This window comes from Staurois parvus, unplaced genomic scaffold (genome assembly GCF_062004578.1).
Source record: "Staurois parvus isolate SC_StPar_1 unplaced genomic scaffold, SC_StPar_1.0 ptg000225l, whole genome shotgun sequence".
Classification (NCBI taxonomy): Eukaryota; Metazoa; Chordata; class Amphibia; order Anura; family Ranidae; genus Staurois; species Staurois parvus.
Genome location: NW_028318021.1, coordinates 4,485,647 through 4,510,645, shown reverse-complemented (window position 1 = coordinate 4,510,645; position 24,999 = coordinate 4,485,647). Strand labels below are relative to the sequence as shown.

Below are 24,999 nucleotides of genomic sequence, written 5' to 3'. Positions count from 1 at the left end.
AGAGTTTAGGGGCAGTTAAACGTTCCTATCCTGAATACAGAAGAGTTGTGTGTCGGAGATGAATGAGCTGCATTTAGCGCTTCATGTCAGTGGAAAATACTCTGGTCAACCAAATGAATAAACGTACATGCACTAAACGTGGTACCGCGTTTACACGCATTCTTGCCGCGTTTTTCTGCTGCCATTAGAGCTAAAATTCTAGGGGAGTTCATGTGTACAAGAGACCTTATAAAATAGGGAAAATGTTTTGCCTAATATACATAAAATATTTTGCTTTTAATTTTAATTTAAAACTAAATGGGTTGTTTTACAAGGTGAGGGCTCACATATATTGGAAACCTTCAGATAGTAATTCCCTCTCTCAATCTACATTGAATATTTTTAATCCTTATGCTGCTATCCTTAGTAAATAGATAGGAAAATATATTATAATTACTTGTTTTAAACTTTGCTTACATTTCTTCAGTTACTTCAGGCCTAGGAAAATGATGTCATACATCCTAGGAGTCTTCAGGAGGAGATGGTTCTCAGCTTAACCAATGCCTGAGCTAAGGGCAGATGGATTCAATGAAGTAAATTCTACATGAATCATTTGCCCTTAAGCAAGATGGCCACTACCAAAAATACCAGGGGGTGTTTGTCAAAATGAATTCTCAGCAAAATAAGGCACGGGGACATGGATGGGTGGTTGAGTTTGCTTTGAATATTACAGTTTTACTAAACTCACAACAGTAAAATCAGTCTTTATATGCAGTAAAGCATGCTTGTTATACTCACTGTGGAGCCTAAGGGGTTAATCCTTCGCATTGTGTTAAAAGGCTGTTTGATCCCGGCTTCTCTGCTTCTCCTCTTGTTCAAATGTCCACGTCTTATCGCCTGATAAGACAGACTGAACCATAGCCGTTCTGAACATGCTCAGTTAAGTGTGTATTTCTAGAGAGTTTTTTGTTTCTTGGAAGAGTGCATTTGATCAGCACAGGGCCAATCAGCACTGTTCAGACAAAGGTCAGGGGCTCTGCATCCTCCTTGAGCAGAAAGAAAACTTCTCCTACAAGCTTTAACCAGTGCTCCACTGGACACTGATAGAAGTTACAAGACTGCTCTAACTGCTGATGAGAAAAGGTATTTAGCAGTTTATATTTACTAAAATAATTGCATTTCCTTGTTCTGTGTACTGTGGGAGACCAGATATAGTGAATGCAGGGTCCTGGGTTTAGAAACACGTTAACAATGAAATAAATAGCATTTTTGGTATGTGACACTCAAATGGAGTTCAATTCCACTTTAACTAAGATGTTATACTTTTTATTGATTGGGTTCCTTAAATAAAACCTTTTTGTTCTATATTTCTACACGTGAAAATGCCTAAAGACTTATTACCCTGTGATAATCTGCTGTATAAGTACAGTATATGTATTCTGTCGGAAGGAGGATTAACTTCTATCCGGGACACCGCGGTCCTTATAAACAAATGTCATATTAGTCCCAAACATCCGATATGAATGCTTTCTGTGAATGTACAGTAGTGGGACAGTAGTTACAAGCCTACACAGACACCTATTGGGACAGCAGCCAAAGGCTTGACATTACAATATCGTTCTTTTCCTGTACTGCTTGCAGGCAGACAAGCCCACGAAAAGCCCTTTTTTCTTTTCTTTTTTTTTTCGTAGTCTGTAGACGCCAGGGGCAACATGTGGCTTTAATTTAAACCAAAGGAACAATTCCGCTGCTACATTTTTCTTTCTCTCCCCTCTACCTATAGATCTATGTTTATCGATGCCCCTTTGTTTCGGCCGATTGCATTTCTGAACTTTGCCAAAAAGTTTCTTCGGAGTTCCATGAGACATCCAATTTTTTTTTTTTCTTTTTAGTAAGATTAAGATTTCTTATGATCTCCTCTCGACAGTGGATTTACTTACAGAGGCCAGGGAAAGCATAACCAAAAAAGGACATGTTAGAGCTTTTGGCAGGCTGTTCGAATTTGGGTTTGCGATGAGGGCTGACTCTGAGCATGCTTAGGGAATGACAAGCATTTTTCTACACTCAAGCTAAAACCCACCTTTTTTTTTTTTTTTATTCTTGCTACACAAAACCCATTGGCTGCCTGTTAGACTAGGCTGAGGACAATGACTGTTACTGGCTGCCAGTTGTAAACATAGAGGATAAGGATTCATTTTGTGTGCAAGTCCTATTTTTTTTTCTTTCTCTTTTCGGGGAGTGGCCAACCAAAAAAAAAGTCTGAGAATTTAATTCAATAGAGCTGTGTTTTAAGCAACTCCTGTGTCGTTTTTTTCCCTTCTCTTTCCAAAGCAGCCAGTGACTTCCTTCCAGCTGCAAACGTTTCATCCTAGAGGTAAGACAATTGAATTTTTTCCTCTGTCGTAGTCAAAAAAATTTTTAAAGCGATGCAAACGACAAGTTCTTTCAATTATTATTTTTAGTATTTTTTATTGTATTTATTTTATGCATCTCTTATATTGCTGTTTGCAAGGAATGTAATATGTAATATGTATGAGGTTGCCGAGCAATTCTATCATTTTAAATTCCTAAAATTCTTTTTTTTCATCTTTTTTATTTTGTTTCTTTTTTGTGTATCCAGTTTAATTTGCAATTTTCAAGTCTTGAAAAGTCACCGTTAATTATGTTGCACATTGAAATTTTTTTTTGCATCCTGGTGCATATGCATTTTAGGCAAGCTTTTAGCAACCAGTCAGATGCCAACATTTATCAGCAATTTTAACAAGGATTGATGGTTTCTGATTGGTTGCAGATTTTTGTGTGTAACTTGTTTGATGTTGCATGTTTGCAGGTAAGACTGAATGTTATTGCACGTTAATCCCTTTGTGCATCCTAGTGCAGTTTTTAATAAACAGCTCTAAACAACCAATCAGATGTCATCTTACATCAACCATGAGCCACTAAAACAAAGACTGATGGTTTCTGATTGGTTGCTATGGCTTAGTGCATAGCACAGTGCTCATAAGTACATAACTGTTTAGAATTTCCTTTATACAATGCATTTTTTCACACATTTTATATTTCCGTATGTATCTTCTGAGTCATGCATTTTACATTTTTGACTTTGCTGCAAAAATCTATCTGGCATTGAAAATTATAAGCCGTGCCTGGTTCTTGTGGCTCATTGTGTACAAAGGGAAAATGGGTAATCAACTTTTGCCCCATGTCATAAGAAACTGATAACGAAGAAGGCTTTGTACGCAGCCACCAATCAGAGTGCAGTAATCATTTCTTTGTTGCAGGTTTGAGGATATAGGCTCACACCTGATTGGATGTTATTGGCTATTGTTCTGTTTTACAGTGTACCAGATTTTTATGAATCAGCTATAAAACTGAATCAGTGGGGGACAGGGAGCAGTTTTGCAATCAGTTACAATTTATCTCTCACTTATCTGATTAAAATGAAGGATCTGATTGGTTTTTATGGGTCATTGTGCTCATGATCATATATTTTTCACTGCTTCACTGAATAAGAAAAGGTTCTCAGTGTTATAAAGATGTTATCCTAAGTGAATAATTAACTACAATATGGGGGAGATTTACTAAAACTGGAGCACAGAAAATCTGGCACTGCTGTGCCTAGTAACCAGTCAGCTACTAGGTGTTATTCTCAAAGCTTCAATGAACTTTCCTGTTTTTTGTTTCTTGTATGGCTCATGTAAAGTCATCTTAAAGTATCACTCCACCCAAAAAAAGAAGTTTCAGTTCTGGGAAGAGTTGAGTTATCTTGTGGTTTCATATTTATCTTTGGGACTAATGCTCTGAGATCTTCCCACCATTATTCCCAACCACATTGGTGTCTTCTCCTCCTTCTGCACCACCAAGGGTGATTCCTCTCCTGTTGGTGTAGTCTTCAATCTCAAGTAAGACCTAGCTATTTATGTGCAGTGATTTCACCAATATAGCCCCTTAGAAATGTAAGACTCTAACTCTAATGTAACTCTACTAAAACTGCAAAACTCTTTGTTGCCTTGAAGGGTCTCTCTTAGCCACCACGATGTGCAAACTCCCAGCAGGGACTCTGTTATTACATGCCATTCCAGCACTCCAGGAATCATGAGACAGACTTAGGCAGACTGGAGCTGCAAAGAGATGTCCTTAGAACATGCATGAGCATTATATTTGGAGGCTTTGGGGAGACTGGGACTGTGAGGAGACTTCCTTGGGGCATGCATGTACATTATGTTCTTGGGCTGTGAGGGCACTGGGACTGCTGACATTTGGAAGCAGGAGACTGGGGCTGTGAGGAGACTTCCTTGGGGCATGCATGTACATTATGTTCTTGGGCTGTGAGGGCACTGGGGCTGCTGACATTTGGAAGCAGGAGACTGGGGCTGTGAGGAGACTTCCTTGGGGCATGCATGTACACTATGTTCTTGGGCTACGAGGGCACTGGGGCTGCTGACATTTGGAAGCAGGAGACTGGGGCTGTGAGGAGACTTCCTTGGGGCATGCATGTACACTATGTTCTTGAGCTGTGAGGGCACTGGGGCTGCTGACATTTGGAAGCAGGAGACTGGGGCAATGAGGAGACTTCCTTGGGGCATGCATGTACACTATGTTCTTGGGCTGTGAGGGCACTGGGGCTGCTGACATTTGGAAGCAGGAGACTGGGGCTGTGAGGAGACTTCCTTGGGGCATGCATGTACACTATGTTCTTGGGCTACAAGGGCACTGGGGCTGCTGACATTTGGAAGCAGGAGACTGGGGCTGTGAGGAGACTTCCTTGGGGCATGCATGTACACTATGTTCTTGAGCTGTGAGGGCACTGGGGCTGCTGACATTTGGAAGCAGGAGACTGGGGCAATGAGGAGACTTCCTTGGGGCATGCATGTACACTATGTTCTTGGGCTGTGAGGGCACTGGGGCTGCTGACATTCTTAAGCAGGAGACTGGGGCAATGAGGAGACTTCCTTGGGGCATGCATGCACACTATGTTCTTGGGTTATGAGAGCACTCAGGCTGTTGATTCTTGGAAGCGGGAGACTGGGGATGTGAGGAGACATACTTAAGGCATGCACGTGCACCATATTTTTGGCAGCAAGGAGACTGGGACTGCAAGGAGATGGCCTTAGAAAACACATGTGCACTATATTCTTGGTAGTGGGGGTCTGTTGCTGAAAGGAGACATCTTTACATCACACATGCACACTCTGTTAACAGCTGATTGGGGTAGTGAGGCAACATCCTTAGGGCATGCACGCACACTTTTTTCCCAGACTGCAGGGAAACTAGGGCTGGGAGGCGACATCCTTGAGACATGCATGCACACTATGTTCTTGGGCTGCGGGCAGACTGGGGCTGCAAGGAGACATCTTCAGGGCACACATGCGCACTATGTTCTTGGCAGTGGGGAGATTGGGGCTGCAAGTAGATGTACTTAGTGCACACATGCACACTATATTCCTGGGCTGTAGGTAGCTGGGGCTGACATATTCAAGGCACACATGCGCACTGTTCTGAGCTGCGAGGAGATATCCTTAGGTCACGCATTTGCACTCTGTTCAGCACACCAAGAATTATGGGACATGTAGTTCCAAATGTCTGATCGAACACACTTTTAATGTCTGTGTTCCTCAATTGGAAGTTCAGGAAAGCACAGTGGAGCGAGACATAATGCAGAGATCTTACTCAAGAGAAATGCAAGCTCCTCATACAAAGAGATTTTACATGATTTTTTGTTACTGATGGTTTAATACTGCCATATAATGACCCTGTCACCTCTAAAAAATTTACAATTCTCTTCAGTGGAAGATGTATTAGACTCACCTTTCCAGTTGCCTGTGTCTCCCACCTTTCCTACATTGTAGTGCCAACACTTCCGGAAGTGTTCAATGCCTGGGGGCTGCAACACTGAAAATCAAGAGAGTTAGAGCCCTTTCACACAGGCAATCTGATCAGGTCCCCGTTAGCTTTTCAGGTGGACCTGATTGGATGGTCCATGCTTTCCTATGGACAGATGGGTGTAACTGGACTTGTGTCCGTTTACACCTGCCCATCTCCAGGTCCTATCAGGCCCGTCCTCTTACATTTGGGTGAACTGGATCAGAGGCAGCTGGGTGTAAACGGACAGCGGAGTCTGTTTACTCCTGGCCTCCCATAGAGCAGAGCGTGCTCTGTCCATGTCCCGTCTGCTGCAACTGCGTAGACACAGACCTGTCATCCGCCCCACTCTGCTCTGATCAGCAGAAGATTTGTGAGCGGCTCTCCTGCTGATCCGAACAGACCCTTAGTAGACATGGGCTGTCAAAAAGTTGAGCTCCATAGTTCTTCCATCATGGAAATATAGGCAAGTTATTAAGAGACTGAACAGTTCTTTTTATATCTCCACTTTGGCTAGACTGACCCTTTAGTTCAATAAACCATTGGCAAGAACTGGCTGCTGTAACCACCAGTTACCAATAAAACTTCAGTTTAATATGATCAGGCCAATGAAAGATGAATTCTGATTGGTTTATAATTACAGTATTTTGTTCAAAATAAGCCTGAGGAGTGTATTGGTTTTGCAAATTGTTAGTTTGTCGGGATGGAAGAATCATTGGGTGGGTCCTTACAGAGGAATAGGACTATCTTTGTGTCATGCACTTATTCCAAGAAGACAGGAAACAAGCATGCAGAAGCCCACTGAGACATGCTGAGACAGCTCATGCCGGGGAACAGTCTAGAGATGCTGGAGAGAGATAGGACTGGCAGGATAGAGTTTCTGGTTAGAAAGCCACAATCCTGTGTAAGGAATGACAAGAACTGATAACCTTTGACTGAAGTTCTCTTATCTCTCCATATTTTGTTTGATCTCCATAAAACTCCCTCTAGGTTCACATGTCTTGGTGTATAAACTATATATCATAAATCTATCGCAATTACTTTATGATATTCTGTTTATGTAGTGTAGTGGTCTGTGTATACACTGGCCTATTTTAGGAAGATTCCAGGCACAAAACATCTTTGGTACAAAAACAATTGCTAAATAAGAATTAGGCCCCATGTACATGGGACACTTCTGAGCAATGGAAACTGACTGCTGGAAAATGAATCAATTATTAACTATTTCAGACTGTTTCAGAGAAATACAGAGAGTAGAAGCAGAGAGAGCAGTAGGTGTTGAGATTAGCTTAGGTGTGAGTTGCTCATTAACATTTCTTTTGTTTCCAAGGGTGGGAAGGTTGGAAGGGTGGGGGGAGTCATTAAGGCCACCTGGCAGGGGGTCTTCATGAGGAATTTGAGGTGTGAATCGTCATTAACATATCTTTTGTTTCCAAGGGTGGGAGAGGTCTGTGGTGTGAATTGGTCATTACAATGTGTGACAATCTTGGTAGGGACATCCTGTGTTCAGAGTTTTGTCCATTTGAGTACCTTAAAAATGCTTTCCATGCATTTTTCAAGATGAAAAAAGGCTCTGGACAGCATCGGGAACTGGAAGAGTTAAAAAAAATTCAAAATTAAAAGCTTATAAACGCAATTTGCCATTTGTTTACAAACGCTGATAAAATCGACTGCTGAACGCAAGTTTTCTGCATTCACTACTTTTTTTAAATACAGGACATACGCATTGCATGCATTGGATCGCATGCGGTTTGGTGCAGGCCAGAGTGAGCAATGGCAGTGCATTTGCAACCTGCGCTCAGGCATTAACTTTAACTGACGCCCGCAGCAGATCGCAAGGTCATTGTGATCGAAATGTGGTGCGGGAGGCCGCATGGGAATGTGGCTCTCCAGCACCGCATTCTAGTGTGAATGAGCCCTTAAAGTACAGGACAACAGTATAATTCAAAAAAGCTCCACCTTTGTTTATTAAAAAGTAATTCTTTGAGCTGCAGTCTAGTAACTTTGCCTAGGCTAAGATGATGTCATCAGTATGCTGTGGGAAGGAGGAAACATTTAATTTTCAAATGAATGGGCTTGAAATCGCACCGCATACACCCGTATATAAATCACACAGGAATGCACAGCACGCTTCTGTGTGATTCAGATCAGGGCATAAAGTGAACTGGGCCTAAATGATCACTTATATTGATTACATTTCTTGACAGTAATCAAGTTGGAATGCCATTGTGACTGACACATCCTATTCCTCTAATTCTTATTTAGCAATCCTTTTTGTATCAAGAATGTTTTGTGCCTGGAATCTTCCTAAAATAGGCCATTGTATACACAGACCATTACACTACATAAACAGAATATCATAAAGTAATTGTGATAATTCATGATATATAGTTTATACACCAAGACATGTGAACCTAGAGGGAGTGTAATGGAGATTAGACTATAATAGCGCAACTTTGTAGCAAGCCACAAGGTAATCATCTGCAGTAGGGGGCTAATCTGTGTCAGACATTTGTGAATATAATAAAGAACTGCACAGGCACCAGGATTTAAATCATCTCTTAGCTGCCATCTAAGTCCAGGAATTAGATAGTGACCCTAGATGGTGCTTGAACAAAGATGGTGCCATCCTTCCTGGAGAGAAAAACAGATGAACGCATTGTCAGAGGGAGTACTGGAAATACCTGAAAGCACTTAGCTGTCCCGGGTCTCTCTCTCCTCATTGGCTGAGACAGCTATTGGCTCCCACTGCTGTCATTCACAGCCAGTGAGCCAATCGGGAGAGAGTGGGGGGGCTCTATGTTTCTTATGGAAGCATACAGCGGGGCTCGGGAGTGAGCATGCACGAGTGCCCCCTTATTAAGCAGCTTGCTATTGGGAGCACTGGTCAAGTGGGAGGAGCTAGGAGCACTGGCGGGGGACCCAAGAAGAAGAGGATTGGGGTTGTTCTGTGCAAAACCATTACACAGAGCAGGTAAGTATAACATGTTTATTGTTTTTTAAAAAAACTAACCTTTAATACCACTTTAAAATGCATGCACTGAACATGAAAAAATATTTCTACAGATAGATTCGCTAGATAATGCCACACACTTTACAGTCTGATTGTACAATCTTCTATATATTTACTAACAACTAGATAGTGCAAATGATTGCTAAAGGTACAGTAGGCTCTCACACTGGATAGTTGTTGGAAAATCTGAGAGGGACTGAATAATTAGACTGTAAAATGTGTGGTAAGGTTTAGCATGCCATATTGTAGCAGAGTTGTGCTAGTGGGTTTACATATTTGTAACCTTCATTCGATTTTCTAATGTTTAGTGGGTCAAATTTCAACCATAGTGATGAGAAAATCTGAAGGAGCAGGATGGAGAATTTTTCCTTGAACAAATAAATTTCCATTAGCGTATGTCATCTTCATTCTGGAATTTCCATTCATCAACATTAAGTGTTAAAAACAAAAATGTTTAGGTATTTTTTAACGATATTTGTCAAGTCTCTGTTGGCATTTTCAAAATTATTAATGAGATTTCTTTTACAAACGTTCATTTGAAAATCTAACCAGCCTTAGCGTCCTATAGACATGAGATCATTGTTGCCCAATCAGGCTAATAGTTTTCAGATTGAGAATCTTTGGCATGTTGGAGGACTTTCTCAACAGAGCAGACACCACCAGGACAAGCAGCCATGGGGAAAAGAACTGGCTGTCTTTTGCTGAGTGTTTATGTTTATGTCAAGTCATAAAGTGGTCCTGGCTTCTTGCCATCACCTCATGTTTATAGCTGTCTTTAGCTTGTCATTTTCAATGTTTCTGTTTGATGTGGAAACCTTGATTTTGCTTTTGCGCTATAATAAAGGGCCATCAAACTGTATCTTCTAAAGTGCAACTTTTTTTGTTTGCTTTGGAGAAGAGTGGTAAGTTGTTAGGGGCAGATTTCCGCTTACTTCCTGTTCCAGAGAAAAAAAGAAGTGAGAAAAAATATCTCTGAAATTAGGAAAAATCCGCTCACAGGCGTTATTGTCACCTTCTCACCTCTCATGTTTCCCAGCACTTTCCGACCCAGTAAGAGTTGTCTCCAGGACAGATAGAAAAGGTGAATTTCACAAGCATACCTTGGCATCTATGAACCTGACATTTTGGTATGCATGGCAGTGGTGAAGTAATAGGACATGTTATGGGCAACAAATGGACAATGGTTACAATATATGGCCAATCATTCCAATACACAATCGGTGACATTAACTGGAAACCAACCTGCTTCCATCCCCTTCCCTTTATGCCAGGCCTCTAGTTCAAAAACAGGGTCTAGTTTTACCTCCTCCTTGCCACACAGTGTCTAGAGGGAGAATTGGAGGAAAGAAGGAGAACACAGTCCTCAGCCAAACTGTTTCTGGTGGTAAACATATCCAGGGCCCAAGTACTATGATGCAACAAACTTAAAGGAAAAGTAGGTATAGACAAAGCTATTCTGGCCATATTTGTGGGGATTACAGGAGTACAGATGGTTCTGCACTCCTGTGACCCGATTTCTGCAAGCAGTGGTCTAAAGCCCACTGTCAGCCATCATCACTCAGCCAGGCAAGGCTCAGAAAAGATCCAGACATTAATGTTGGGATCCACCCAGATGCCTGGACCAGCAGTTGGCTCAGCCTCTCAGTGAGCCACTGAGAGCCTGAGACAGCCTCTCCCACCTCCTACACAGCTCAGTGGTTCAGTGAGTGCTGGAGTGGCAGTCATTGGCTCTCTGTTCAGTGGATACTGAGAACTGAGTGATTGTTGATCACTCAGTTCTCAGTCCTAGAGGCGACAGGGGGGACAGATGCAGCATGGACCGATGCTGCATTCACGTAGGTAAGTATAAATGTTTTTTTTTGTTTTTTTTGGTAAACCCATACTTCTCTTTTAACTGTCTACTGTGCTGCCCAAGCTAATCAATGAGTTGACCAGCTGCTATATTACAACTCTTTAAAGCACTTTAAGATTGGCACTTTAAGTGTCAGTCTCCTTTGTCCCCCACAGCACTTACTGGCTCATTCAGCCGATCTCAATGACACTAAAGGACATAGTCTCTGGGAGGAACCACTGAATGCTGTTGGGGCAAAGGGAAATGACACTCCTGGAAGTGCTGGTTTCCCAGAAAACTTTAAGGGATATTCCTCATCACCGGAATAGCATGTGGTGGCTTGGACAGCAGGAGAGGTAGGTATCTACATTCATCTTTACGTAATAGCCTTAGGAGGCATTCTAGATTGGCGAAGAAGGGTAAACTCAGATGACAGCTGAAGTCACAGTGCCGGTCCAGGCTCTGAAAAGACCCCGACCATATAGTACGAATTCACCCAGAACTCTTGGTCGGCACCTTGCTCAGCCTCTCAGTGATCCAACGAGAGCCATGAGTTAGCTCCTGCTGTCCCCTCCACAGCCTGGCGCTCCAGTAACTGCCGGAGGGGCAGAGCAGAAAGCCAGAGAGTGACAGTCGTGGCTCTCTGTTCAGAGCAGAGGGAGAGAACTGAGCAATCACGGTCTTTGATCACTGAGTTCTCTTTGCAGAGCCAGTAGGGGAGTATAATGTATTTTTTAATACCCCATACTTCTATTTTAAACCTGCTCTGAGAATATGACAACAGGAACCTGAGTAGTTATATGAAAAGCAGACTTTTATCAGAGAGTTTTATGTTTGTGGACCATTGCGTTTACAAGGATATATTTTATACATATATAGGTAGACCCTGCAGAGTAGGACCATTGATGCAAAGTGCCAACAATGTTGTCCTTACAACCTACTAAGTCAAAATTAAAACAAAAGAAAAATATTCCTGCACCAATACAAAATAAGTGAATCACCCTTCTAAATTGCTGCTGTGCAAAAAAATGTGTGAAAACACAAACAGTAAAATATATAGATAAACAGCGCAAAATAGACCTGAATACAAATATTAATAAATCACACAATATAAATGTCCCATATTAATTAGTGCATTAATTACTATGGGACATTTATATTGTGTGATTTATTAATATTTGTATTCAGGTCTATTTTGCACTGTTTATCTATATAAGTCAAAATTAAACTGGCATGGTTGTCTGTAATCAACATTTTATTACATCAATCCATTTAATTGTGCTGGCACTGAGTGGCATCTGAATTCAGGCACCAAGTCATGTCTGTATTTAGTGGTTGGAGCTGAACAAACCTCATAAAATAATAGGCTTAACTTTAAGTATATTAATAATACTATAGTACAAGTACAGTCACTATTTATTTGGCAGGCAGGACATGTTTTCAGCTGTCCCCTTTTATTTTTTAAACTATCTCAGAAGGTATGACATCTTGAATTGGATTGGTTATTATGGGTAGTGCAAACTGTTCTTTCACACTTCTAATAGTGAAACTTCAAGTGAATTGGACAGACCAGTCAAGGCTTACTGCAGAAAAATACAGATATTTTACATTATGACTATGTTAGCTAACAAAGAAACTGAAGACGGCATTTGCATTTTGTCAGCCAGAATCGTCTTACATTATTCTGCAATGAGTTCTCGTGGCAGTTAGGAAGCTATGGGGTTGATTTACTAAAGGCAAATAGACTATGCTCTTTTGCAAATGCAGTTGCTCCAGAGCTTAGTAAATTAGGTAAAGCTTCACTTTACAAAGGATACCCAATCACATAGAAGGAAAATAAAAAAATGTACATTTTTACTAAGCTTTGGAGCAACTTCACATAGAACAAACAACCCCTATGTGTATCTAAATGTTTTTCTATAGTTAAAGTAGCAAAGGATTGGACCATATTGCAGACTTTTATTGTTGTCTCTGTCCTCCCATAGGTTAGATGGGGAAAAAAGTCAGAGAAAGTTGACATTCCTCATCTACATGCTTGTTCTAGACTCAATTACAGGCCAAAATATTGAATCAAAAGCATAACCCAGGATCCATGTATTCTAAATAAAGGGTTTGGTAATGGTGGACTTCATGTTGATCTTACGACCATAGCAAATAGCTTATATATGTAAAATAAGAACGTTCGATTTTGCAATCCTTTTTCATACGTTGGAGTGGTGGTATTACAATTTTCTTCTCTTTAGAAGAGGTATAATAATTTGGTGCATTTCAAGCAACATTTGCCAACGCCCTGGTACACATGGATCTTCCGATTCCTATAGATATCTGCTGCACTTCATTGTCTATATTCTGTACTTTTTATAAGCCTAGAAGTCTTCCTTTGTAGATTGCCCTATGCCTCCAATGGTGCAAGACCAAAAAAATGGAGTGCAAATTTGGGCACATCTGGGAAAAGAGTTAAACTTAAATGATACAAAGTTTTTTAACTTTATATGGGCTCCTTGGGGTGGCACAGTGACTTTGTGCTTAGCACTTATGCATTCCAGTACTGGGATCCTTGGCTTAAATCTCACCCAGGAAATCTGCGTGGGGTTTCTATGTTCCCCCTGTATTCGTAATAGTTTACTCCAGGCTCCTCCTACACTCCAGACTCCTCCTACACTCCAAAGACATGCTAGTAGATTAATAGGCTCCTGTCTAACTTGGCCCAAGTATATGTGTACAAACACATATGCTCTGCATGCCTGTCCCAAACCTGAACAAATTGAGGAGGGTTGTGGAAAGACCTGGTGAACTACCTAAAAAAAATTTGGCAAGAAAATTCTATGGAAAAAGGCTTGTAAGCATATCAGTCATGGTGCCAGAGAACTGTCCCACAGAATTGCAAAGAGTTGGATACAAATGAACATATATAGATTTTCTCCTTAAAGAGACCCTGTAACATAAGTAAAATGTCTAAATAAAGCATATATCTGTAAGGAAAAAACTGAATATTCTTACTTCTCCTGTTGAACGTCACCCCAGTCTGAGAATTCCTTCTCCCCACCCAAAGTCCAAACTAACACTTCAAGGAGTGTCGATCTCCTTTAGTTTATACTAAATTAATTTAAGGTGGCTGTTGTAAGCACATTTGTCAGTGGTTTGTCCCATCCCCTGTAACTGTCAATTTTGCTGGACAGCTTGGCCTGCATCTGTTGGGTAGTGTTTCTAGATCTCCCTTTTCTCTGAAGCCCGATTCACATTCGGACCGTACTTCAGAGGCTACTGACAGGCGGTGAGGGAGCAATGCAATGCCTCCTCACCACCTTATTATTATTCTACAGGATTTATATAGTGCCAACAGTTTGCTCAGCACTTTACAATATAACAGGAGACAATACAGCAACAATACAGTTCAATACAAGAGGAATAGGAGGGCCCTGCTCCTTGGAGCTTACAATCTAGGAGGGAGGGGCTAGTGGTATAAAAGGTAGTAACTGTGGGGAATGGACTGGTTAGAAGAGTAGAAGATTCCAATATTAGCTGTGGGCAGGATAGGCTTCCCTGGAGAGACAGGTTTTCAGAGATTGCCTAAAAGTGAGCAGAGTAGGTGATAGTCTGATAAATTGGGGTAGAGAGTTCCAGAGGATGGGGGAAGCTCTGGAGAAATCCTGGAGATGAGCATAGGAGGAGGAGACAAGGGAGCTAGAGAGTAGGAGGTCTTGCGAGGAGTGGAGAGTACGGTTTGGGTGGTATTTGGAGACAAGGTAGGTGATGTAATTTGGGGCAGAGTTATAAATGGCTTTATATGTTATTGTTAATGTTTTGAATTTTATCCGTTGGGCAATGGGAAGCCAGTGGAGGGATTGGCAGAGAGGGGTGGCAGATACAGAACGGTTAGTAAGGTGGATGAGTCTGGCAGCAGCATTCATGATGGACTGAAGAGGGGATAGTCTACGATGAGGTAGGCCAATGAGGAGTTAAAATAGTCAAGGCGAGATATAACCAGGGAGTGAATAAGTTGCTTAGTGGTTTCCGAGGTCACCACCTGTTTTAACCCCACTTTTGACCAGCAACTGCGCTGTTGCTGGGTGTTTGTGGCGCATGCCCTTGAGTCTGTAGCATTTGGTGGGCTTGTTGCCCATCCATTTCTACATGTCGGGTAAACTTTTCCATGGGAGCAAAGCAAAGCATCACAACCTTGGCATGTAATTACCTCCGTCTGCTGCTTATTGCAGCTTAAAGGAGGGGGCCGTTGGCAGATAGCAAAAACATGACTTTTTCCGCTCCCCAACTGCACATCTAAATAGTCTAAATAAAGCCTAAATGTGTCTAATAAAAAAGGTATGTAAAATAAACATTGGAATTAATAGACTAAATACTATCATTACAGGTATTAACCCTATACAGTTATCAGAATATAGCATTTTTACACTAATGGGCTTTTAAACTTTTATAGCTCATTCACACTTCCGTTGCGGTTTGTTAGTGCACGCGTTACATGCATTATGGCACACATTAACATGCATTGCTTTAAGGCAGTCCATTCATTATGAATGGGCTGTCACAAATGATGAAATAATGCACATGACCCTTTTATAACAGTGCAGCAAACCACAACTCACAGTGTATGCATTTGTGCAGTGCATTGTGTGTTGAATTCTGCTATACAAAGTGTTGGGTGCCATTTGCAATGAATGATACCACAACGCACCGCACATAGGGCAATGCGTGTATTAGTGCGATTTACCACAACGTAGATGGGCCCCTATACTGTGTTCATACTAAAGCTCATTTACACACCGTGACCTGGTAAGGGTTAAATGCAAGGAAAGGTAAAGAGTGCTGTTATAGGTGGCAGATTTCCTGTCAAATGAGTGAAAGGAGATTTGTGGTTTGGGGCCAATCAAGCACCTTCATGAGACATCTGAGGAATTTTTGCAGCCTCAGGTTACTCCATAGGCTTTAGAGAGATCATCACAAGGGGAATGGTTGAAGGGTAAAACTCCTATTAGCCAATTGGAGTATCAGCTTGAGTTCTTACATTCCTCTTCTTAATTACAGCTCTGCTGTGCTCAATGAGTGTGATTCCATCTACTGCTTAATAGGGCACTTGTCTCAGAAACACACAAACTTTTCTAAGGATTAGCAGAGATTTAAAGCTGAACAGTACTGATACCCATATTAACTGTCTTGGTGGGATAGATAAATAGTACAATGGATGGCCTAAAATACTTGCCTTTCCAGGGGAAAATGCTGTTGTAAGCTCCCTCCAATGCTGCTCACATGGACAAAAGCCTAGGTATTAGGTCACATAATCTCTGCTAAAGGGGAGGATCAGCCAGTCACAATTCTAAGCTCTTCCTTCAACAGGGTTTACAAGACCAAATACCTTGATAATGTGCCCAACACAGGATGGAGCCTGGAGCAGAATGTATTTCAGGAAAGGTCAGTTTTTCACCTATTACATCTCATCTCATCTCATCAACACTGCTAATATGACTGTAAGTCAACAGTTCATATTATGTAAATCAGCTTGAAGATACATACTTATGTGTCTCAGACAAATTCAGAGGAAGGTAAAAATGCCAATTTAAAGGACATGTCTACCTTGCCTATTCAGGGCAAGGTGGCAGTCTTCATGTAAAGGGGCTCAAATGCACTGGTGTAACTCACTGACTGCTCTTTCCTCTGTTGCAACTGAAACCAGAATCCTCAGTATTGGCTGATGTCAGTCCCTAGGCTTACAGTGGCATTACTCTCTCTGTCATGTAACAGTACTTAGGCCTAGAGCAGTGATCTCCAAACTGCAGCCCGGGGTCCAGATGCAGCCCTTTGCTTGCTGTTATCTGGCCCTTGGGGCACTATTTCATTCACTGATACCAAATTGGGTATAATTTCCCCCACTGAAACCAATGATGGGACACAATTCCTCCCAATGACACCAACGATGGGGCACAATTTCTTTCAATGACGCCAACAACAGGGCACAATGACACCAATGATGGGGTGCAATTCCTCCAAATGACACCAATGATGGGGTACAATTCCTCCCACTTGCACCAACAATGGGGAAAAATTCCTCCCACTGACACTAAAGATGGGGCATTGGTTCGTTTTCTACTCCCAGCGGCCACAGTCTGGCCCCCATTAAAGTCTGAAGGACAGTAAACTGGCCCTTTGCTTAGAAAGTTTGGAAACCCTAAGCCTAAAGAATGGTTGTTAGGCTAGTGACCTGGTCAAGAAAGAAATATATTTCTGTGTTAGGTGCTATCCCGATAGCAAAGTATAGCACTTTAATAATAGGCCTATTAAATAAAGGGCCTCATAACTGCCTGCATAGTTAAAAGCAAAGTCCTCACTGAATGCTCTTGGGTGGTTGGAGCTTCTTGCCCTGTGGGCATGTTTTGTAATCTGTTGTGATGGGATTAAGTGGTGAGTACTCCATGAATACACCATGAGTGAGCCAGCTCGATCCACCATGACTTCTGGTTCATTGTAGCCATTATTGTTTGATATAAGTTTTATATATGTAGATATATTTGCAGGAGATTTCTATTGCACGTTTTGTAAATACTGGTAAAATCACTGGAACTAGATGATACAAGGCTTCTCAGTTCTAATGTATTTAGCTGCAATGTGTTCATGAAGATTGTCCTAGTCAGAAATTGTCTGCTTTCCTGGGCCTAGATCACAGAGTTGGAAACAATGTTTCTCGAAACTTGGCCAACAGCACTTGAGAGTTGCCAGCGCATATTAATTCCAATTATTATTTTGAATCATTGGGAAAGGACAAAACTCCAACAAATTCCGGTGTTTATTTTGTAACTGGAAAACTCTTCCATATAAGGACAGGAGCCCTACTCTCTATTCATGAAATAGTCAGGATATTATTCACAGTGGTGGCCACATTCCGAGCCCAGCCAGAAACTAGTCACTGCAGGCATCTCCTTCGACCCTGACTGATTGAGATTTCCTAATGACAGCTCTGAATCATCCATATCTATCTATCTATCTATCTATCTATCTATCTATCTATCTATCTATCTATCTAAATTAAATTTTACATTTTAAAATTCAAATTTAATTGAAATATATAACATTTTATGTTCACAAATACTAGAGCGGAAGGTTGTGAGCAGGGTGCAGCATTCTGGGGTAGTGCAGAAATCACACAGATGGTCAGTAACTTGAACTGTGTATTGCAGAAAATTTCAACAAGGTGCAACTAGGCCTTGCAGGTGTGTACAACTATCATGAGGGTGTGCACAACTATTGGTGAGCCACTTATGGAGTCTGGAGCAGCAGTACTTTAGCTTGACTTGATGCAGAAAGCTTCTGCAATGAGGAGCAGGAATGAGGCCTGGCTAGTCTGACCCAACCAAGAGGCTTCTTAAGTGGAGAGTAGCATAGTTCCTGCACTGTCCCTGCTTTTCCAGAACCTCTCCCTAACACTGACAGACGGGAGCCTGTCCCTACACTAACCACTCGCAGAATGCGTGTCAAATTATGGTGTCATGTCCTAAGTAAGAACTGCCTTCACCCAAGGTGGTCACGTAGGACACCAATGTCTAATCGGACAACTGTTTTGCCGATGGCCCAGGAAACTAGGTTCCTCACAACTTTCTTCCCCTCTGTGTTGCTGCTCAAGTCAAGTGCCACCTACAGAGGGGAGTGCAGACTGCATCTGCCTACAAGGTAGTTAAAAGCGGGTAAGGGGATTCTAAAGAAAACCTGTCACTCTACTTCCTGTTACTGTCAAATGGCTAGAAACAGAACCCTGAACTCTGAAGAGGAGAATTCTACAGGAACGATAACCATAATTTCCCCATCCCTGTTTGACTTTGCCCCTTTACTAAAATCTAAATGTTGGGCAGTCTTAATTTGCAATGCATGCAGCTATTATATCAATTTATATTTCACAGTGTGTATGTAAACTTCTATTAAATTATATAGCAGAGCATGTTTCCTAGTCATTGTTCAGAGAAGCACTGTAGTTTTACAGCAGATACATGATGGTTTGTTTACATTATTAGCTTTTCATAAGAGGGAACTCCCTTGATTAAATCACAGTTCAAGTAATCCTCGTGAGAGCAGGAAACGGGCTCTCTATCCACAGGATTTAGGAGGTGCCGTAACATTTCTGTGTTGAAATTCCCACTCCGGTTTTATGAACTGATTCATTTATCAACATAATGGAAGGCAGGACTGTTAGGATGCTTTAGGTGCACTATTTTGAATAAACTGCAAAGTCTGACTAATAAAGATTGAATTTTTTTAATGCTGCATTTGCCATGAGTACATATTTTAAGTAATATTTACTATAAAATAATTGTTGACAAAACTTTACATTTTTACATTTCTTTATTTACCATTTTTTTCTGTATTGTACTACATTGCTCTTTGAGTGTCTGTATATGACTGCTGAGATAAATATGCGGTCATGTAGACTGATTCAGCCAGATGGCAGCTCATATCTATGGGTAAGGAATAACCTGAGGAGGAAGCATAGCCTGCATATGTAATAGGCAAATATTGCTGTCCCCATGCACATACATAATGACAAACTATACATTGAAATAGGGTTTTTAATACATTATAATACTACTGATAAGTTAAATTACAATAAAGCTCAATTTCAGCTGCACTAAAAGGCAACAAATTGCCCCCACTCATGAAGGATCTTTTGTTGGAATTTGCTATGGAATGGGCTCTTACACAGTAATACACACAGTAATACACACCTTACACCAGCAATGGGCAAACTACGGCCCGCGGGCCGTATACGGCCCGGCGGACCTTTTAATCCGGCCCGCGGAGCTAGGCTCCCGCAAGGCCAGTGGTCGGCAAGCCGCGGCTCTTTACAAATTTAGATGCGGCTCTCCTGTGTGCCGGGCGCCCGCTCCCCTCCCTCCTCTCCTCCTCTCCCCTCCCTCCTCTCCTCCTCTCCCCTCCTCTCCTCTCCTCTCGGATGGCCGCCCCCCCTCTCGGATGGCCGCCCCCCTCCCTCCTCTCGGACGTCAGGACTCTGCAGCTGTCAGGATGTAGGCGGGGCAGCGTGACGAACTCCTCTCACAGTCCTCCCTGAAGACCAGAACGGCGCGGGAATACGAGAGGAACGCGCGGACCAAAGGTAAGTGAATTGACACAGGGGGGGGACTTACTATATGGGGGATGAATTACTATATGGGGGACTTACTATATGGGGAATGAATTACTATATGGAGGACTTACTATATGGGGAATGAATTACTATATGGGGGACTTACTATATGGGGAATTAATTACTATATGGAGGACTTACTATATGGGGAATGAATTACTATATGGGGGACTTACTATATGGGGAATGAATTACTATATGGAGGACTTACTATATGGGGAATGAATTACTATATGGGGGACTTACTATATGGGGAATGAATTACTATATGGAGGACTTACTATATGGGGAATGAATTACTATATGGGGGACTTACTATATGGGGAATGAATTACTATATGGGGGACTTACTATATGGGGAATGAATTACTATATGGAGGACTTACTATATGGGGGATGAATTACTATATGGAGGACTTACTATATGGGGAATGAATTACTATATGGGGGACTTACTATATGGGGAATGAATTACTATATGGAGGACTTACTATATGGGGAATGAATTACTATATGGGGGACTTACTATATGGGGGATGAATTACTATATGGGGGATGAATTGATATGGGGGATGAATTACTATGTGGGGGATGAATTACTATATGGGGGATGAATTACTATGGGGGATGAATTACTATGGGGGATGAATTACTATAGGGGGGATGAATTACTATGGGGGACGAATTACTATATGGGGGACGAATTACTATATGGGGGACGAATTACTATATGGGGGACGAATTACTATATGGGGGATGAATTACTATGGGGGATGAATTACTATATGGGGGATGAATTACTATGGGGGATGAATTACTATATGGGGGATTAATTACTATATGGGGGATTAATTACTATGGGGGATTAATTACTATGCTTACTATGGGGGAATATTACTATACTTACTATGGATGACACATACACATCATTCATCTACTCTTGGTCCGGCCCCCGGGTCCAATATATGAACCCATTGCGGCCCTCAAGTCAAAAAGTTTGCCCACCCCTGCCTTACACCATAGTCCTTCACTCACCATCGCTGCAGTGTGGGTGGGCACTCCTACTAGTCGCCACATCCTATGCTGATGACATGGCTGCTGGTCCTGCTCTGAATATAGTGCAGGCATGATATCATCAGTGAAAGGGTAGGCAACAAGACTGCTCGGAGGCTGGCATGAAGAGTGGCTTTAGGGCGATAGCCGCCACAATCAGAATTGCAGGGTGTAACTATGTAGGGCCTTGGAGTATGGTGAGATTTTAATTTTCACCACCAAATCCTCCTTATATTGGAACTGGAAGACCGAGACTGTACTGCTTGCAGCCCAACACCCCCCCCCCCCCACACACACACATACTGCAAGGGTTAAGTGCCTGTTAACTCTTTGGGATGCAAAAGTTGTTATACTTACCATATTCCTTCTGGCAGGCTCCCTTCATCTGTGCCCAGCCCCCAAAGCTTCTTCTATATGCACTCTGGGCCATGGTCACACAGGGCCTATAGTCATGCATTGTACATAAGGACAGTAGAGGGCCACCAACAAGTCAAAGCTTAGGACAGTGCAAGAGCCTGCCAGATTGAGAACTAAGGTATATAATACAGTTTACTTCTTATCTCATAGAGTTATAGTGCATTCAACTCCTGCGGAGTGGCAGGAAGCCCCACTGTTATATGTCTTGTCATGTTCCGAAACTTTGGCATATGACCTATGTGACATTACCTGTCTGAATTAAGTTGTTGAAACATATTTTTTGGAGTGCTGGTGGCTTTCTACTTCATGACATTGGTTTTGCACAGGGTAATACTTGCAGTCACTCCAAGCGCCCTCCATGTCCGGTCCAGCAGCCCTGAACAAGATTTGTAATATGTAGATGCCAACTAAAGAGCATAGCTCTTCCTTTCAAAATATGATCCCTGGTTATGTTGATGGATGCAGTCATGTGTCTGTCCATAAGAACATTTTGATACATAACTTCCATAAACACAAGAGTCAAAAGTATTTATTAACGTTCGACATGAAAGAAAAGCCATATGTTTTTGGTTTGGCTGTACAAGGAGATTAGATCTTTTGGAAAACCGTCGGCGGTATTGTCTGCCGTGCGAGGAAAATCTGTATTTGTTTTCCTAATAGGGAAGAGGTCCTCTTACAGTACCCAGAAAATGAATTATAGCCTGGAAGATGGCAGAAGCTTGCTAGCAGGGAAGAAGCAAGCCAGCCAGTTCAATCACTCCATTCCATCATATCAAATAACACTCCTTGTATGGGTCACAACTGTAACAGATTTGGCTGCAGGAAACTGCAGTTAGTGGGGAAGCCTTTTAACGTGGAGCTGAAAGGCTTGTTACCTCTTTCAAACAGGATTCGTACTGTGCCAGAACTAAGAGAAGACGCAATCCTGGGATATAGAAAGCACCAGCTCATATTTTTTTTGGAGACCAGCCTTACTTTGCCCAGTGGAGTTGTAATATTGATGTGTAAGCACTATGCGGTGGACATGTCTGATTGTTGCAGAGGATCATTATCTCACAAGGAGATATTCCACCATATTGCTTTTAGATTTAAAGGTCCTTCTAGCCCCTTGTCTTGAATTGTTTAAGGCATTTTAGTTTTAGCTAATGGAAAGCACTAGAGGGAAAAGATCGTGTTTTACAGACTAAAAAAAGATCTGGAAAAACGTGCAAAAACCCTTGACTGGTCCATTTTCAAGCATTTCCATTCAGGTCTATGGTGCCAAAAAATGGGGCCTAATAACACCTGATGGAGACTTCACCAGGGCAATCTCAATTGACCACTCATTTTAAAGGGTCAGGTCAGAGGAAATTGAAAAAGTGAACTAGCACCCTACTCCCTCCCCAGCCCCCCCCCCTTCGCTCTACCTACTTCCATAGGTGATGAGCTGCTACTGCCCACATAGCCAGTGTAGCAGTCCAGGGATTTGAAATGCCTGATCCTTCTTTCTGTAGGGCTTCCAGGACATATCAGAGCCATTCTGATTGGTCAGAGCAGTCTCACGCTGGTCCTGACCAATCAGAATCTTTTTGATCAGTCCCGGAAGCCCTACAGAAAGAGGGGGAAGAAAAGCAGGGACAGCTCATCACCCATGGAGGTAAGTACAACTGGGACCGGGAGGGGTCCTGATGTAGGGTGTTAATTCACTTTTTCATTGTTTCTTAAACGCTTCCCAACCGCCCTATAGCAGAAATACTGCTACAGGGCGGCATAGGTGCGGAAAATTACGTATATATATGTATGTGATTTTGCATTTCCGGGTAGGGGGTATTTAATACTGTATAACAAAATAAGCTGTACTTCACAAGGCCATGGCGCTCTGTTTTTGCTTTATATATCGCAAAATATTTCTTTGTAGATGATCACTGAGAGCTAGTTTGTATAAGATGTAGCAGAATGCATGATACTTTTTTTTTTTTAATTAGAGGGGCCTTTTCTATTACAGTGTGTTGTGAAAAAGTTGTGAATTCTGCATTTTGTAGGAGCTGACCTGCATTTTGCCATTTTTAAAGTGCATCACTAGTCAAAATCTTTTTTTAGTTTGGATAGAGTGGGGAAGGGTTAGACCTTCTGTCAGCTTCTTTTGCTGTCTGTGTCCCCATTTGAGGAGATTAATCCATTTATTTGTACTGGTGATTATTGCTACTGGAAAAAAAGTAAGGGGAGATCTGACATTTTAAAGTTGTTTCTAGAAAAAGAAGTAAAGTGAAATCTTCCACCTGTTTCAGAAACAGCTGTCTAAGAGGGAAATTCCTTCATTTCTGGAGATCTCCTCTAATTTCCTGCTGCATCTCTAGGACAGAAAGTGAAGGAAAAATTCCCCAATGGTACTCTATGGCCTTCACGTACACTTAAAGTGGTTCTAAATCCTTAAAGTGTTAATAAACCCAGGACCCTGCATTCACTATGTCTGGTTTCCCACAGTACACACAACATGGAATTGCAATTATTTTAGTAAATACAAACTCTTTTCTCATCAGCAGTTAGAGCAGTCTTGTGACTTCTGTCTGTGTCCAGCCGAGCACATGTTAAAGCTTGTAGGAGGAGTTTTCATTTTCCTCTAGGAGGGTGCAGAACCCCTGACCTCTGTAGCAATACACACCAAACTGAGCATGTGCAGAGTGTCTCCACATGATATGTCTTATCAGGAGATAAGTGGGGGCCATTGGAAGAAGGGGAGGATCAGAGAAATCAGGATCAAACGTTTTTACACAAACTCTACATTATGGTGAAAAACCTTCTGTGCTGCAGCATTCTCCCCCAGCCCCCCTTATACTTACCTGAGCCTGATTTGATCCAGCGATGTGCACAAGAGCAGCAGCTCTATCCGCTCCCCCCCCCCCCCCATTGGCTGCCTCTACTGCCAATCAAAAGCACTCTGGCACTCCGAAGAGGTGCTCTGGTGCTTCGAAAGAGCAGGAGCCTGGAGCACCAAAGGGGGACCCCAGAAGAAGAAGATCAGGGCTGCTCTGTGGAAAACCAGTGCATAGAGCAGGTTAGTATGACATGTTTGTTATTTTAATTTTAAAAAGATAAATTTAATATTGCTTTAATTACCAACTAAATATTTTTTGTATTGCAGTCAGGTAGTAAAAAAAAATATATTTTTTGTATTTTTTAGATACTATGTGCTACAGTAAGGTTTAAAATACCTTATGCTGACAGCACTCTGGAGAGTCATACCACTGCTTTCATACACAATGCAGCAGCCTGGGTCTCCAGTGCTCAGATACACCCCCTCCACAGTGCTCCTATTAACAGTTACTGAGAGGTTCTGTTATTGAGCACTGTGCAGAGCACGTTGAGCTGCTGGATTGTGTGTTAGAGCAGCAGTCCACCTCTCCAGCATGTTGCCAGCACAGGGTATTTAAAACCTTGTTGCAGCACATAGTACCTAAAAAGTACTGGAAAAATATGTATTACTGAATATTCATCCTGACTACATTACAGTAATAGATACAAAATAGTTTATTTGGGCTTAAAGTGAATCTGTATTTTGTCCATTTAAAGAAGAGCTCAATTTTTTGCTTTTTCACTTCAGTAGAAGAGGGCGCCCTGGCTTATCATTTCTATCTGCTGCGCTGGAAAACTCTGCCTTTTCTATTTTGTAATGCGCCAAAATCCTGCACATCGCGATTTGAATTTTTAAAGCTCAACTTCAGG

General features: G+C 41.9%; 1 protein-coding gene across 4 annotated transcripts in view; it reads left to right on the top strand.

The window, feature by feature from the left end:
• Positions 1 to 2,132: 2,132 nt before the first annotated feature.
• Positions 2,133 to 24,999, top strand: part of CALD1 (caldesmon 1) — a 229,284-nt gene continuing 206,417 nt past the window's right edge. For 2 of the 4 annotated variants that reach the window (XM_089679490.1, XM_089679491.1), the window contains exon 1: positions 2,145 to 2,353. The gene's annotated coding sequence lies outside the window, so the exon portion shown is untranslated. Of the gene's footprint in view, positions 2,354 to 24,999 lie in introns of all 4 variants that reach the window. The other 2 variants (XM_089679495.1, XM_089679496.1) reach the window with 2 other exon arrangements.